The sequence below is a fragment of the Pogona vitticeps genome, chromosome 3 (genome assembly GCF_051106095.1).
Source record: "Pogona vitticeps strain Pit_001003342236 chromosome 3, PviZW2.1, whole genome shotgun sequence".
Taxonomy (NCBI): domain Eukaryota; kingdom Metazoa; phylum Chordata; class Lepidosauria; order Squamata; family Agamidae; genus Pogona; species Pogona vitticeps.
Window position 1 is genome coordinate 33,968,621 of NC_135785.1, and position 18,216 is coordinate 33,986,836.

Sequence of the window (18,216 nt, forward strand, 5' to 3'; positions counted from 1 at the left end):
CAAGGTGATGTCTCTGCTTTTTAAGATACTGTTGAGGTTTGTCATTGCTTTCCTCCCAAGAAGCAGGCGTCTTTTAATTTTGTGGCTGCTGTCACCATCTGCAGTGATCATGGAGCCCAAGAAAGTAAAACCTGTCACTGCCTCCATATCTTCCCCTTCTATTTCCCAGGAGGGGACCAGTGGTTATGATCTTAGTGTTTTTGATGTTGTGCTTCAGACCATTTTTTGCACTCTCCTCTTTCACCCTCATTACAAGGTTCCTTAATTCGTTCTCACTTTCTGCCATCAGAATGGTATATCATCTGCATATCGGAGGTTGTTGTTATTTCTTCCGGCAATCTTAATTCCGGTTTGGGATTCCTCCAGTCCAGCCTTTCAAATGATGTATTCTGCATATAAGTTAAATAAGCCGGGGGACAATATACAACCTTGTCATACTCCTTTCCCAAATTTGAACCAATCAGTTGTTCCATATCCAGTTCTAACTGTTGCTTCCTGTCCCACGTACAGATAGGTTTCTCAGGAGATAGATAAGGTGATCAGGTACTCCCATGTCTTTAAGGACTTGCCATAGTTTGCTGTGGTCCACACAGTCAAAGGCTTTTGTGTAGTCAATGAAGCAGAAGTAGACGTTAAACCAAATGTTTAAACCTGAAGCACTACACAGCTTGTGATTTTCCATAGAAAACAGCTGCAAAATATAATTAAGGTCATGTTCTTGCTGACCTCTACAAAAGGAACAAAGCCCCATCTGTTTGAACATGCTTGCTAATGTTCCTTCTATTTGCTTTGTTATTATATAAATGGCAAAAGAACTGCCAAGGACAGTAGCCAGCTTGGTAGAATGGAATGTACAGCAGACAAGAGTTTTGAGCAGCCCAGGTATTATGTGTCATCTTCACCTTAAATGGTTACCTGTAGGATCTGCAATATTCTGAAAACAAGATTCACTAACTGGAGTTGCAACAGTCATCACGTGCAGCTGGAATGTGCAGAGTTTAGTCTGAACAACTCTAACTATGTACAAAACCTCATACAGTATCAATGTACAGTGGGGTCTTGACTTGAGAACTTAATCCGTATTGGAAGGCAGTTCTCAAGTCAAAAAGTTCTCAGGTCAAATCTGCATTTCACATAGGAATGCATTGAAAACCATTTGATCCGTATCTGCTCTTTTCCGTCCATAGAAACGAATGGGAAGCTGCTATTCTGCCTTCGAGCACTAGAGGGGGATATTTTGTTTCTTTTTTTTCTTAGGTCAAGAAAGGTTCAGGGAAGGCAGGGAAAATACAGTCCAGGCAGTACAGTACCAGGCAGTCTGAAGACTGTCTCCCAATCCACTCTCTAAACGCTGGGAGGAGTGAGGAAGCAGACAGGCACCCTTTTCACTGGCCAACAGTTAACTGAAAGTTCAAATTTTGCACTTTCCCTGCCTCCCACGTGGTTTTTTTTAGTTCTTAACTTAAATCTAAGTATGTAAGTCAAGTCAACATTTTCCTATGAGAGCGGTTCTTAAGTCAAAATGTTCTTAACTCAAGTCGTTCTTAAGTCAAGACCCCACTGTAGCTGCTCAGGATACACCAGACCTTCAGTACTATATAGTTTGGTTGTATGGTTACGATACATAATGCAGCGTTGGGAAACGTGCATTCCTTGGGCCACATATGGCCCCACCATGATCTCAAATGTCTTTCAGCTTGATTTTAAAAGCCCACTACTAATAATTTCTGGAATTTGTGAGAGTCATGTGTTGCTTCCCCAACAATTTCAGGACTGATAGGACTGATAGGGGAGGGAGAGATAAGTGGGTTCCAGAGAGATAGGTGGTGGTCTTGGCTATCTTCTTTTACTCTGCCATCCACTGCTGGTATCAGCCTCATGATTTGTGGCAGCCAATATATTACTTCTGACAGAGAAGGAGAAGGAGAATGAGATCCTTCCTCAGTATATAGCGTCTTTCCTTATTTTAGCTGTGGCTGTCTTGATGGTGGCAGCTATTTTAAAAGTTCTGGAAGTGAGATACAAACAATAGAAGATAACTGGATGCAAAATATACTGGTATAATTTTGTTTTGTTTTATTTAAAGCATACCTTTGATCATACCTGCTTGGAGTTCAGTTACAAGGCAGCTAAGACAAATAGGGAGTTGGGATGAGAATATTTGTCTGAAACACTTGTGGTCTAGTCCAGTGGTCTCCAACCTTGGGCCTCCAGATGTTCTTGGACTTCAACTCCCAGAAATCCTGGCTAGCAGAGGTGCTGGTGAAGGCTTCTGGGAGTTGTAGTCCAAGAACATCTGGAGGCCCAAGGTTGGAGACCACTGGTCTAGTCAGAGTAAGCATTCTTTGCCTAGAGAGGCCGAAGGCAGGAGCTTCCTGTGTTTCTGTGACAATGTTCCAGCCATACTACAAATGTTTCCATTTTGTAATACATTATGGCTGCTGCACAGTTCTGCTTACTCAACAATCAGTTTCTGTGGCAACAGAAATTAAATTTGTAGTAGGTGTGATTTTGTGCTGGAAGAAGCTGTTGACCAAGTTTTTCTTGCCATTATTAATATGTTTTCTTTCTCCATTGTTTTTCCTGAATATTGATATGTATATGTCTATGCTATTGGACTAAATTAATTTTCACTTCGCAGCAGCTTTATTTTTATTTTTTAAAAATCCATTCTCTAGCTGTATGCCAATATGAAATTGTTCTTCTTATGTGCTGTCGTGTTTGAACTTACTTATAGTGGCCCTAATAGAGCTTTCAAGGTAAGTGAAATATTTAAGGAGTGGTTTTATTAGTTCTACTCCCCCATGGCTGAACAGATATTTGAACCCAAGCCTCCTGAGTCCTCATCTGTCACTCTGTCCACAACACTTGACTGAGTATAATATGGAATTAGCATACTGCAAATATTTTACATTCTTTGTTTTGTTAAGTCAAAATGCAAACTTAATACTTCCAGTAAAACTCCATGCTTCCAGGCTTCTGTCTTTAAGGACCCACAAGACTCTCCCATTCTGTTCTTTTGGTTGCAACATATTTTACCTAACTACCAATCTCACCCCAGAAATTCTTCATAACTTGGTTTTAATTTTTTTTCATTACTCAGAATTCTTTATATTATTGCTTTATGATATAAAGTCTATATGGTACCTGTGATAGTCTTTAGATCAGGGATGAAAAGCAAAGGGTATGGTTTATATATCATCTCATAGCTCTTAAGGTACTCTCTGGGGAGTTTACAATTTAATCATGCAGGCTGCACATTGCCTCCCCCCCCCCCCGTGAGTGGGGTACTCATTTTATCAGTGTTGGGAGGATGGAAGACTGAGTTAACCTTGAGTTAAAGTTCAATTTGTCATCTATGTCATGCAGTCCACATGCTGCTTACCCCCGCTCTACACCAAAACTGACTGTTCTTTTTTTTAAAAAAATAATCATGTAGTTTCCATTACATGTTTAGGCTAACACAAGCAACCCACTAAAACCAGCGAACTATATTCTTTTTGCATAGCATAAGAACATAAGAAGAGTAAAACTGGGCTAGCCCAAAGATCTTGTATTGTTCCTTCACTATTGGCTAGCTGTATGGCAATAAGGTGGCTACAAAAAAACTTACATGTGGAGCAGGAAAGAGAAGGAATCTGCTATGGCTTCTCTGCCACTCCTCTTATTCAAAAGTGGATAAATCCTACTCCTTATTGTCCTAATGTGGGTTAATCCAACAACATCAGGATGACAACAGTTTCATCACCTCTGCCTAAAACCATCTGGTTAGAGGAAGGCAGAGTACATGCTTAGCATTCAGAATGTCCCAAGATTGAATCTTGCCATCAACAAGCAGGACTGGAAAAGACTCTGGCCTGAAAAGCTAGCAGCCACTGCTGGGCAGTACTAGTGTGGAGTTGACACTGAAATGGACAGACAAATTTGACTTGGCATAAGTACAGTATCTATCTCTCTGGTTTATGGGAGAAATCCAGCATTGCAATGACTTCCCCCCTCTTTCCCTCCCCTTATCACATTCTGCACTACCCACACTATCTCCAGTGGGCTTCCAAGCCCTCTAGCATCAGTTTGAGGGGACGAAGTAGAAGGGGAGTAGCTGCTTTCCAGTTCTACTAGATCCCGCTGTTCCACCAGCAGAAATCTGCATTTGGTTTCTGCCAAAGAATTCTGTAACCTGATTGTATATTGGCATTTTGTTTGAGGTAAACCACACACAGGATGGTCTGTTCCACACACCTGCCCCTTTTTAATGCTTCTTGCACAAGGGGGAACCAGCTAAATCTTTTGCAAGCATAAAGCCCTGTGGTTTGCATTGTCTGAAGCTCATGTAATAGCAAGCCAGTGATTACTGAGGCAAATGTTGAGCACTGCAGCTGTACAGCCCTTATGTTCCATACTTGTAAACAAGATATTGGCAATTATAAGAGGAAGCTTTTGGGGGGCTATATATTATTACAGCTGCCTGCTTCCAAAAAAAGTAGTGGTCCCTCCTTCACTGGAAGTTTTTAAATAGGACCTGTGAGGGATACTTTACCTGTAGATTTCCTGCATTGTCAAGGGGCTGGACACAAAGATCCTGGGGGTTCCTTCCAGCTTTACAATTCTGTCTGTCTTCCTTCACAGTTTGTTTTAACATGTAGTAATACAAGATTAGCTGTGTTGTGGAGAGATGGAGCAAAATGATAAAGCAGTGGGACGATCAGTGCTATTCAAATATGCAATACAATTGGTTTCAAAAAAGGGCCCAAATTTAAAAATCCGTACAAGCACATTATTTGAAATAAAAATAGAAACAGTGAAAAAGAAACCCCATTTGTTATCTGGCTGCTTGGTAATTTTAAGCATCTTAAGCTGCACTTTCTAGAACTGTGACCATGGAATATTGTACCAAAAATGTCCTGCAGGAGCACCTCAGTGGGATTCTCCTTTGCTTGTGCAGGGGTTCTTGATTTGGTTACTAAGACACTAAAGGATGACAAATATCAATAGCAGCAGGAATTACCTGGCAAGGATTCCAACTGGGTAGTGGGAGTTGTAACAACTGTATCTATTTCAATTGTATTTTAATCATTTTATCTTTTATTGTATTTTAATTGTATTTTAATTGTTGTCAGCTGCCCAGAGACCTTTGGGTAGAGTGGGCGGCATATAAGTTAAATAAATAGACAAGCAAATAAACTGGACAACAAGTCCCTTCTCCCTTTCCACAAGAAAATATGAGGGGTAATATTTCAAACACTGCCCACCATTTTGTAATTTGATTGCTTATTGCAGTCTATTTGACACACATGACATCACTGTTGAAATGGAGAAGAAATCTACGTGCAAGCCCAGCAGAATTTCTAGAAGCCATATTGCCACTCAGTATGAGTTTGTGGAGCTCTGGGAACAATGGAGTAAGCAGATGTCTACGGCGTGTCTGTTGGTTCCAACTTCCTTGTGGTACTCCGTCTGCTATTCATTGTGCTAATTCAACCTAAATTAAGCACTAAGGTTTTTTTTGAACAAGTAGCTGAATGTCAGTATGGGTTGTGTGTGATCCAGTAAATGCAAACCAAAATGCAACTGTGGCTGTGGGGGTAAACAGGTCTAAAAATGCAGGGCTTGGAACAGTGGCTAATTAAAGCAAATTCTAAGTGGAGATAACTAATTCCTACTTTTGTTCCCTTCCTTCTCCTTTGCAGCAAGATTGTAGTTCAACTCTTTAACATTTCCTACAGTTCCTCCAGCACACTGGTGATTTATTATTACTATAGTAAGATAATTTATTAAGCCTCAAGTGCCATCTGTGTATGATTTTAATTATGATTTATTTAACTTTCCTCGTGGCCTTGCTGGCTAGGGCATTTTGGGAGTTGCAGGCCAAAAAAATAACTTTTCTCATCTTTCACAGTTTTAGCATAGCTAAGGAGTTTGATAGTGTACTCTCCCTTTTAAAAAAGCAAATCAGCTTTTCTGCTTGTGAACACTGAGTTGCTAATCTGGTGGGGTGACATGCAACTGATTAATTCAGATGGAAAACCTAGTCATATTTGCTCACCATTCTACAGAAGATGTAGTATCATGTCCCCAGCAAAATAAATATGAAGCTGAAAACTAAATGTCAGCATATGTAGCAAGTAATCTGAACTAGGGGTCAGGAGGTGATAGATAGGTAGTACAGTGGTGCCCTGCTGGATGATTACCCCGCTTGACGACGAATCCGCTTAACATTGAAGTTTTTGCGATCGCTTTTGCGATTGCAAAATGATGTTTAGATGGGAGAATTTCACTTAACGTTGGTAGGTTCCCTGCTTCGGGAACCTATTTTTCACTTTATATGACGATCAGCAAACAGCTGATCGTTGGGTTTCAAAATGGCTGCCGGTTGTAGAAAATGGCTCCCCACTGTGTTAGGGATGGATTCTTTGCATTACAGGCACCAGAAAATGGCCACCGTATGGAGGATCTTTGCTGGACGAGCAGGTATTTCGGCCATTGGAACGCATTGAACGGTTTTCAATGTGTTTCATTGGGTTTTTTTTTATTTTGCTTGACGACGATTTCACTGTACAGCGATTTTGCTGGAACAAATTAACGTCGTCAAGTGAGCCACCACTGTATGTTTTTTCCCTGTTGTCCTTTCCAGATATACTCTTAGCCTTACCTCCTTTCTCTCTTTTCCTCTGAACTTCCCACTTCTGTTTCTCCTAATTAGAATGAGACAGATTGCACATGGCCTCTTTGCAAATGATTGCCAAACAGACCTGCAAAAAATAGATAAGAAAAATAGAAGTTTCTGTGAATGTGTTCACAATCTTTTCCTTTTATCCATGTCTGGATTTCTTATAACACTACAGCACATATTCCCCCATCCCTTACTACAGTACTAGCCTCCAGAGTGATTCCTCCATTCAGTAACATTCAGCATTAGATCACCATGTGACAGAAATATAAATAACACATTCCAACAAAAGCATGTTGGTCCTTAAGAAAGACTTCATATCTACACTCGGCCAATACCTTTATTAGGATCAGCCAAAAATAATGTACTGCATTTCTAGATTAACTGATTCCTCTTTCAGTTTCTCAGGAGGAAGAGTTATTGCAGCTGACACTGTGCAGTCATTCATTCTGGAATGAGTGTGCTTGAAATAATCCTAATTGCTTCAGTTGTCTTCCATTTAATCTTCAGTAACATTTCCCTATCTATCTTTGCATTGGACACTATCATCCAGCAATGAAATACAATTCTCACTGAGGCTGCCACTTAATTAAAAATACAAACAGATCCCTCATTTATCAAAGAGAACTGGTGGGAAAATCCACATGGTGCAATTAAGAAGCCAATTCTGTTTCTCAAAGGACTATGAGAAAGCTTTTATTCTGCTTTGGAATATGAGAGTTATTTAGTACATCTGTCAGACCCTAAATTTCTCATTTGAAGAAGATTTAGAATATTGCTACAATATGAAAAAAAAATGTCATTTGAAAAATTTCCATTATCATTATTACCTCCGAGAATATTTAGTTTTTTGTTGTTGTTTAGTCGTTAAGTCGTGTCTGACTCTTCGTGACCCCATGGACCAGAGCATGCCAGGCTCTCCTGTCTTCCACTGCCTCCTGGAGTTTGGTCAAATTCTTGTTGGTAGGTTCGGTGACACTGTCCATCCACCTTGTCCTCTGTCATCTCCTTCTCCTCTTGCCTTCACACTTTCCCAACATTAGGGTCTTTTCCAGGGAGTCTTCTCTTCTCATGAGATGACCAAAGTATTGGAGCCTCAGCTTCAGGATCTTTCCTTCCAGTGAGCATTCAGGGTTGATTTCCTTCAGAATGGATAGCTTTGTTCTCCTTGCAGTCCAGGGGACTCTCAAGAGTCTCCTCCAGCACCACAATTCAAAAGCATCAATTCTTCGGTGGTCAGCCTTCTTTATGGTCCAAATCTCACTTCCATACATCACTACTGGAAAAACCATAGCTTTGACTATGTGGACCTTTGCTGGCAAGGTGAGGTCAATGCTTTTTAAGATACTGTTGAGGTTTGTCATTGCTTTCCTCCCAAGAAGCAGGTGTCTTTTAATTTTGTGGCTGCTGTCACCACCTGCAATGATCATGGAGCCCAAGAAAGTAAAATCTGCCACTGCTTCCATATCTTCCCCTTCTGTTTGCCAGGAAGTGATGGGACCAGTGGCCATCATCTTAGTGTTTTTGATGTTGAGCTTCGGAACATTTTTCACGCTCTCCTCTTTCACCCTCATTAAAAAGCAAAAAGCAAACATGCTGCTTATATACCACCCCATAGCGCTTCAAGCATTTGCTGGGCACTTTACAAGTTAATTATGCAGGCTACACATTGCCTCCCCAGCAAGCTGGGTACTCATTTTACTGACCTCGGAAGGATAGAAGGCTGAGTCAGCCTTGAGCCGGCTACCTGGGATTGAACCCCAGGTCATGAGCACAGTTTTAGCTGCAGTACAGAGGTTTAACCACTGTGCCACAAGGTTCTTTAATTACCCCTCACTTTCTGCCATCAGAGTGGTATCATCTGCATATCTGAGGTTGTTGATATTTCTTCCGGCAATCTTAATTCTGGCTTGGGATTCATCCAGTCCAGCCTTCTGCATGATGTATTCTGCATATAAGTTAAATAAGCAGGGAGACAATATACAGCCTTGTCGTACCCCTTTCCCAATTTTGAACCAATCAGTTGTTCCATATACAGTTCTAACTGTTGTTTCCTGTCCCACAGATAGATTTCTCAGGAGGTAGATAAGGTGGTCAGGCACTCCCATTTCTTTAAGAACTTGCAATAGTTTGCTGTGGTCCACACAGTCAAAGGCTTTTGTGTAGTCAATGAAGCAGAAGTAGATGTTTTTCTGGAACACTCTAGCTTTCTTCATAATCCAGTGCGTATTAGGAATTTGGTCTCTAGTTACTCTGCCCCTTCAAAATCCAGCTTGTACTTCTGGGAGTTCTCAGTCCACATACTCCTGAAGCCTACCTTGTAGGATTTTGAGCATAACCTTGCTAGCGTGTGAAATGAGTGCAATTATATGGTAGTTGGAGTATTCTTTGCACTGCTCTTCTTTGGGATTGAGATATAGACTGATCTTTTCCAATCCTCTGGCCACAGCTGAGTTTTCCAAACTTGCTGGCATATTGAGTGTAGCTGTATGTTATATTACATATAAAAAATTAACAGTGTCATCTTTTAAGATTTTAAATAGTTTAACTGGAATGCCATCACCTGCACTGGCCTTGCTGTTAGCCATGCTTTCTAAGGCCCACTTGACTTCGCTCTCCAGGATGTCTGGCTCAAGGTCAGCAACCACATTATCTGGGTTGTCTGGGTTATCCAAATCTTTCTGGTATAATTGCTCTGTGTATTCTTGCTACATCTTCTTGATGTCTTCTGCTTCTGTAAGGTCCCTCCCATTTTTGTCCTTTATCATGTCCATCTTTGCACAAAATGTTCCTCTAATATCTCCAATTTTCCTGAACAGATCTCTGGTTTTTCCTTTTCTATTATTTTCCTCTATTTCTTTGCATTGTTCATTTAAGAAGGCCTTCTTCTCTCCTTGCTATTCTTTGGAAGTCAGCATTCAATCTTCTGTAACTTTCCCTATATCCCTTGCATTTTGTTTCCCTTCTCTTCTCTGCTATTTGTAAGGCATTGTTGAACAGCCACTTTGCTTTCTTGCATTTCCTTTTCTTTGGGATGGTTTTTGTTGCTGCATCCTGTACAATGTTACGAGCCTCCCTCCATAATTGTTCAGGCACTCTGTCCACCAAATCTAGTTCCTTAAATCTGTTCTTCACTTCCACTGTGTATTCATAAGGGATTTGGTTTAGATTATACCTGACTAGCCCAATGGTTTTTCCTACTTTCTTCAGTTTAAGCTTGGGTTTTGCTATAAGAAGCTGATGATCAGAGCCACAATCAGCTCCAGTTCTTGTTTTTGCTGACTGTATAGAACTTCCCCATCTTTGGCTGCAGAAAACATAATCAATCTGATTTCCGTATTGACAGACTGGTGATTTCCATGTGTAGAGTTGCCTCTTGTGTTGTTGGAAAAGAGTGTTTGTGATGACCAGCTTGTCTTCTTAACAAAACTCTATTAACCTTTCGGCCTGCGTCATTTTGAACTAGAAGGCCAAGCTTGCCTGTTTTTCCTTTTATCTCTTGACTGCCTACTTTTGCATTCCAATCCCCTATAATGAGTAGAACATCTTTCTTTGGTGTCAGTTCTAGAAGGTGTTGTAAGTCTTCATAGAATTGGTCAATTTCCGCCTCTTCAGCATTGGTGGTTGGTGCATAAAATTGGATTACTGTGATGTTGAAAGGTCTGCCTTGGATTTGTATTGAAATCATTCTATCATTTTTGAGATTATATCCCAGTACTGTACAGCTTTTCCCAGTCTTTCATTGACTATGAGGGCTACTCCATTTCTTCTACGGGATTCTTGCCCACAGTAGTAGATATAATTGTCTGAATTGAATTCACCCATTCCCGTCCATTTGAATTCACTGATGCCCAGGATGTCAATGTTTATTCTTGCCATCTCCTGTTTGACCACATCCAGCTTACCAAGGTTCATAGATATTAAGTTAATGATATGCAGTGATCCACCAAATACATTATTTGAAGCAAGATCAAATAAAGTTTTTACCTCATTGGTTACCTTATAGATTACTGAGCTCCTTTAAAATTTATTCAGTAACCAAGAAAGTGAAGGCATCAGCTCAGACCTAAAGAAACATGTTCCACAAGCTTTTCTGAACTCTGATTCCTATTAAGGATTTGGATGGAAAGATAATGCAAAATAGGTTTAAATCCATGTTTTACAGAAGCACGTGCCTACTTTTGAGATGCAGAATGACTGCCTGATCTATAGTACGTTTGAGCATTTAAAGCCAAGCAAATTCCCATTCCAGACCCAGTAATTATGAACTCTGTCTACTGCACTACAAGAAACAATTAGTCCTGATAGTTTTTGAGGTTTGACTCATCAGCATTTCTTATCTGAGCTGATCTTATCTGTCAATTTGTCGAAGAACACATAAATATTTGGGAAAAATTATTTTTGGAGGACTACAACTCCCGTAATTATCTTGGCTGGACATCTGGAAACTGTAGTCCAAAAAGGCAGCATTCTGCAGATGTGGGCAGTTTCCTGTGCTCCACCACATTTCTGAAGCAGACAGAGCTATGAATGCACAAAGCGTCTCTAGCACGGGCTACTGTGCTTCCCTTGGGACCTCTCTTTAAGAAAGTGAGAAGCCAGAAATATAGTCTGAAGAGCCAACAAGAGCCTTAGAATTGGTATGTCATATATACCAGCAAATGGTGCACCTGTCACTCACACAGGTCAAAGTGTGTAGCATCCAAAACCTTATATGTGTACTATGGGGTGAGGGCCGGAACTACCAGTAGGCGATCTAGGCAACTGCCTAGAGTGTAGACCTGAGAGGGGTGCAAAACTGCCTAGGGAGCAAAAGAACCTGGCACTGGCCCTGAATGGGGTTACATGGAAATTCAACCTGTATTTCTCCAAATTCGAACACCATGGCCAAAATTAACATCTCTTGGGTCTGTTATTTTACTCTGAAGGAGAAGGAGGATGAATGCTTCATTTTAAAAAGGGAGAGGGAATCGCAGACTCCTTAAAAACCAAATTTCAAATTAACTAGTATAAAAAGAATGCAAAGGTTCAATAGTATGGATGAGATAGTGGAGCACTTAAACTCCTGCTACATTAAATCTCCTGGGAACAATTTACAAGTATCTCTCTTGTCGCATCTCTATTTCATTCCAATAAGATGTAAATTCCACCTGCAAATGGGTAATGCTTTTACTTAGCACATTAATCTTATAAAGAAGATGAATGCATTCCATCATTCCTGCTAGCAAAATAATTCGATAAAAGTGAAAGGGGGGAGGGAAATGAGAACTTCCAATAGTTTCTTGAGATCTGTGTTTTCCCCCCTACTTTAAAGGATAATTAAGTCCTGATTTTTTAAAAAGTCATCATATTGAGAGAAATCCACTGGGAGAAAATATTAATGAAAGTCTGCAAGGAGAAAACCAGTACAACACCTAATTTTTTCTGTTCTCCCTGAGCTAGTCTGGTGACAAATAAGTCTGTCAATGTGAAGCGTCTCTCCTTTTGCATTTTAATTGGTGGAAAGTTCATATGTAAACCAATGCAACCTGTCTCACTGAACATTTAGAATTATCCTTGTTATCTCCCCCCCCCAAATTATTATTGGAAGTAAAGAAATGTGGAACATCATTATTATTATTATTATTATTATTATTATTATTATTATTATTATTATTATTATTATTATTATTATTATTATTATTATTATTATTATTATTATTATTATTATTATTATAATAATAATAATAATAATAATAATAATAATAATAATAATAATAATAATAATAATAATAATAATAATAATAATAATAATAATAATAATAATAATAATAATAATAATAATAATAATAATAATAATAGGCACTATCAATCAAAATTATAAAAAAAATTGACTGGTATTATATAACAGGGCACAAATCTGAAAAATTGTGATTAATTTTGATTTATGATTCATCAAGTTTGACAAATCAAGAATTACAAATTTATGGGTTTTTTTTCTGATGAATTGATTCATCAATTCATGTTTTATTTTAAAATCCTATAAAATGGTCATCCAAGTACCTAGCAGCACCAAATTCGCAGGAAATCTTCCCCTTACTCTTATATACAAGTCCTCCAAGATTGGTGAAGATTGGGTTTCAGACATATAAGTTATATACCCACAAAGTGGGTTCTCCCAGGGAAGTGCCCTTTAACAATTGGCTTGGGGAAACCCAATCTCACCAAACTTTGATGGATTGTAGTGGAGAGTCAGTAGAAGCTTCCCTGTGACTCCAGTGTCTCTAGTTATCGGGGCAGAACTTTCCTGGGGATTCCCTCCTTGTGGTTATATTATTCAGATATCTGAAACCCAAACTCCACCAAACTTGGAGGGCTTGTAGAGAAGAGTAACTGGCTTATAGACAACCCTCCAACCTCAAACAATTACTGACACACAATAGATAAACAACACTGATATACAAATTGAAAGAAAACCATGTTACAAACCCAGATGCCAGTTCTGCCCCCACATTTATTAGGCAACATAATTACTGGACCTAACAATGTGATACACAATATCAAAGGCACTTTTACCTGTTCCTCTATCAATGTTATTTATGCCAATTTTGAAAATTATTTTTCACCAACAATGCCCATCTGTACTCAACATAGGCCAAACAGGACAATCTCTATGCAAATAAATACAGTGGTGCCTCGCTTAACGATGTTAATTGGTTCCAAAAAACATCGCTATGGGAAAACATCGCTAAGCGAAACACGTTTTCCCATAGAGATGCATTGAAAACCAGTTAATCCGTTCCAATGGGAACGGATTGCCGTCCTTAAGCGAAAAGCCCCATAGGAAACATCGCTAAGCGAAACAATGTATCCCCCATTAGAATGAATTGAAGCCTATTCAATGCATTTCAATGGTTTTGCGATGTCCGTTTTTGCAATTTTAAGTGTGTCTTAAAAGGTTCAAAAACGGTTTTAAATGCTTGGAATCGTTAGCGCACCTTCTAAAATGTGTGCAAACTAAATTTGGCTTTGTTCTGACAGCTGTAAAAATCGGGTTCAATGCATTTCAATGGAGGAAAAAAATTCACCAAAAATTAACGAAGAGTCAAAACAAAGCCAAATTAAGTTTGCACATGTTTTAGAAGGTGCACTAACGATTCCAAACATTTAAAACCGTTTTTGAACTTTTAAAGACACACCTAAAATTGCAAAAACGGAACATCGCTAAGCGAAACAGGGGACCTAAAACTGTCATCGCTAAGCGAGGCAAGGTCCCAAACATCGCTATGCAAATTTTCCCCATAGGGAACATCGTTAAACGGAGCACAAAATCGCTCCAGAAACCTCATCGCTAAGCGAATACATCGTTAAACAAGGCAATCGCTAAGCGAGGCACCACTGTAAATGGGCATAAATCAGACATCAGAAAAGATAACACACAGAAGCCCATTTCACATAATTTTAATTTATCAGGACATTCTACAGAAAATAGCCGTCCTAGATAAAGGAAACCACAGGACATGAATCCAGAGCGAAACAGCAGAGATAAAATATATATGCATGCTAGACACACATATCAAAAGACAAGGCTTTTGGGGCCTCAACCAGATATAAACACTGCAGATATTGCACTGTACTACATTTTCCATATATCCCCTCTTAACAGATCCACTTTAGAAATTTTGAAAGTAATATAGATTCTACCGTTCTTTCACGTCATCCATTTTCTGGAGCAATTTGCACACTTTACAGCTGATTACAAAGAAAAGCTTTTAGGGGGAAAGTTCATCAAGAACTGTAAAAAGCCCATTTAATTAAAATCATTGTTACTCTACCATCATTATCTTACCATTGTCATTTTATCATTGTTAATTTATGACAGAGGTTCCCACATTCTTTGCAGCACTAGCTTCTACTAAAGATACTATCATCACAATACTTAATACCCACTTCAGTCTCTTATCAACCAACCACAACTTTGATGCCCTGTATAAATATGTGCCATATTATATCACCTTTTCTTATGTCTGATGAAGTGGACTTGTCCAAGAAAGCTCACATTAAAAAAAGTATACAAGTTAGTCTTTAAAGTGCCACCACATTTTTGCCTTTTTTAATTCTGTATTTTAATTTTTTCAGCTATTACTGGCAAAAAGCAGCAATGTCTTGAAACAACTGCTGATGAAGGTGAAAAAAGGAAAAGAAAAGCCGGACTGCAGTTAAGGATCGGACACTAAGCATTTTGAAAATGACAAAGCTGTCTGGAAAAGTCTTGTATTCCAGTGTATTCCCCTTTTTTTTTTAAACTGAAATAATGAAATGCAAAACATATATTGATACTGTTATCTAAAATATTCCAAATCTGATTAGTGTATTTTTTTTAAATGGACAGTTTTATTATTGTGAACACCTGTCAGCTGCCATGGGAAAGGAAAGGACTGAGAGACATGGGTGCTTGTTTAGTGTTTAATAGTCATGTATTAGTTCTTTTCATATCCTGTCACCTCTCCTTCATCCAGGGAGCTCCAGGCAGTGCACATACTGTAGATTTCCTTCTTTCCACCTTATCCTTGCAACCACCTTCTAAGTAAGGTCACACACTGAGAAATAAGTTTACCCCATGAGTTTAAGGCGCAGTGGGGACTTGAACTTGGATCTGCCAAATCTTAATCCAATACACTCCCACAGAGGGAAAATATTATTTCGGCAGGCCCACAGTCCTCCCAAACTATCTCGATGTTCCTCTTGATCCCTCCCCTTTTGTCAATAGAAAACAAAAGATACATTCCCATCCCTAGCAGACGTTGCTAATTTCTAGTATAGAGTGTCACATAGTTCTCATGTCTTATTTTGCCTCCTCACAAAATGCACACCTTGAAAAAAAATATTTTCAGGACTGATATAGCTTGCAGTGGAGAAAATTTGCTCCTTGAACCCCCCACCCCCGGGATTTACTTCTGTAATAACTAGCACATCACTAGTAGGCATCCTTCAGTCTCAAGACACTATTTATTTATTTATTTATTTATTTATTTATTTATTTATTTATTTATTTATTTATTTATTTATTTATTTATTCATACCCCACCCATCTGGCCTAAAAGGCCACTCTAGGCGGCTTCCAGTGAATACAAACAGTAAAATAATACAAAGAGTTACATAAATCATAATTATAATATACACAATACAAAAATAGAACTAAAATAAATAAAGGAGAACAAGAGAAAATCAAGTGTTAGCTGGAGGGAAGGCCTGAATATATAGCCATGTTTTTAGTTGCTTTTTAAAGGTGCCCAAAGTGGGAGCTGTATGGATCTCAGGAGGGAGATTATTCCAGAGGCGAGGAGCCACCGCTGAGAAGGCCCGGTTTCGTGTCTTTTCCTTCCGGGCTTCTCTCGGCGTCAGGCTCCTCAGCCTCACCTCCTGGCTCGCACGGGTGATCCGGGTAGATCTTGGTGGGAGCAGGCGTTCTGCCAAATATCGAGGTCCTAAACCGTTTAGGGCCTTATAAGTGAGCATTAAAACTTTAAAGTCGGTGTGGAAACGAATAGGCAGCTAATGCAGCATGGCCAGGGTGGGAGAAATGTGCTGGTATTTTCTCACTCCACTGAGGAGTATGGCTGCTGCATTCTGCACCACTTGAAGTTTCCGCATCAGCCTCAAAGGCAGCCCCACGTAGAGCGTGTTACAGTGGTCTAATCTTGAGATTATGAGCGCATGGACCAAAGTAGTGAGCGCCCCCGTGTCGAGATAGGGCTGCAGCCGGGCAATCCACCAAAGGTGGAAGAAGGCGGTATGGACTACCGACGCCACCTGTGTTTCCATGGTGAGCGTCGGGTCCAGATGTACCCCCAGGCTGCGGACCCCACTCTTTACGGCCAGGGTCACCCCCCCAAATGTGAGTCGCCCAAGCCACTGACCACGGGGCCACCCACCCTCAGAACTTTCGTCTTGTCCGGGTTCAGCCTTAGCCCGTTTTCCTACATCCATTTCAGTACGGTCTCCAGGCAGCGCCGAAGGGACAGGACAGCATCACCTGCAGTTGGTGAAAAGGAGATGTAGAGCTGGGTGTCATCAGCATATTGATGACACGACGCTCCACACCCCCTGATGACCCCACCCAGTGGCCTCATGTAAATGTTAAACAACACTGGGGAGATAATCGACCCCTGTGGGACCCCACAATTGAGACTCCACTCTTCCCAAGCTGTACTCTCTGGGGGCGGTCCTCCAAGAAGGAACGGAGTCAGGCTAGCACCAAGCCACCAATTCCCAACTCAGAGAGCCTCCCCAGGAGGATACCGTGGTCAACAGTATCGAAGGCCTCAGAGATGTCGAGGAGGACCAACAGAGACATTTTGCCTCTATCAGCCTCCCTCAACAGGGCGACCAATGCCGTCTCTGTTCCATGGCGCGGCCTGCAGCCCGACTGAAACGGATCCAGGGCATCTGTCTCATCCAAGTGGGCCTGAAGCTGGTCGGCCACCACCCTCTCCACCACTTTGCTCATGAAAGAAACATTGGCGACGGGCCTATAATTGCCAATTTCGTCCACCGCCAAATTAGGCTTCTTTCTTATGGGCCTAATGAGTGTCTCCTTGAGGGCAGATGGAAACCTGCCCTCAAGGAAAGACCCATTTATTATTGCAGTGGCCCATTCTGTTGTTGTAGGCCTGGCTGCTTTGATTAGCCAGGCCGGGCAGGGGTCCAAGGAGGAGGTGGTGGCTCAACAGCAGTCAAGCACCTTGGTCACGGAATCAGGCATGCCAGGCTGAAAGGAGTCAAAGGTGACCGGGCAAGACGGAGCGCTGGACATCTCAGCTCGACTCACTGTATTCAAAAAAGGAGAAAGGTCCCGGCGGATGGCCTCCACTTTAGATTTTAAAAAAGCTGCAAATTGGTCTGGTGAGAAACTAAGGAGAGGCCTACCCGGGCCAATTGTGGATAGGCTGCGCACTATACGGAATAATTCCGCCTGCTGATTTGAAGCTTCGCTTATCCAGTTAGCGAAGTATGTTCGACAAGCAGCCTTTACCTTAGACAGGTAAAGGTTAGTAGCGACCTTGACAGCTATCCAGTTATAATCCGTCGGGGTTTTTCTCCATCTAGCCATCTCCTCATATGCTTCAGCGCTTGGAGGTCCTGGTTAAACCAGGGTGCTGGCCGAGCCCTACGCAGGAGAGGGAGTTTAGGTGCGATCGTGTCTACAGCCCTAGCGGCAGCGGTGGACCACCTGCCAACCAGAGCCTCGACAGGAGCGCCAGCCAGGTCAGCCGTAACACCTCTCATGGCATCCTGAAATCCAACAGGATCCAGTACCCTTCGAGGGCAGACCATAGCAATAGGTCCCTGCTCCCTGCAAGGGGGGGAGAGCCATTGAGAGGTTACATTTTACCAGATGGTGATCTGTCCATGACAAGGGGACTGACACAAGGTCAGTCACCACCAGACCACACTCGCTCCAATTGGTGGAAAAACCAGGTCCAGTGTATGGCCACCCACGTGGGTGGGGCCGATGACATGTTGGCACATGTTCAAGGAAGCCATGGTTTCCAAGAACTCAAGAGTTG

The 18,216-nt window shown here is 40.9% G+C and overlaps 1 long non-coding RNA gene across 1 annotated transcript in view; it reads left to right on the forward strand.

Moving 5' to 3' along the window:
• The window catches only part of LOC144587815 (uncharacterized), a 28,265-nt gene extending 13,330 nt beyond the window's left edge, over positions 1-14,935 (forward strand). The window contains exon 2 of the long non-coding RNA XR_013542979.1: positions 14,786-14,935. This is a non-coding gene — a long non-coding RNA (uncharacterized LOC144587815). The remainder of the gene's footprint in view (positions 1-14,785) is intronic.
• The last annotated feature ends 3,281 nt before the right edge of the window (positions 14,936-18,216 follow it).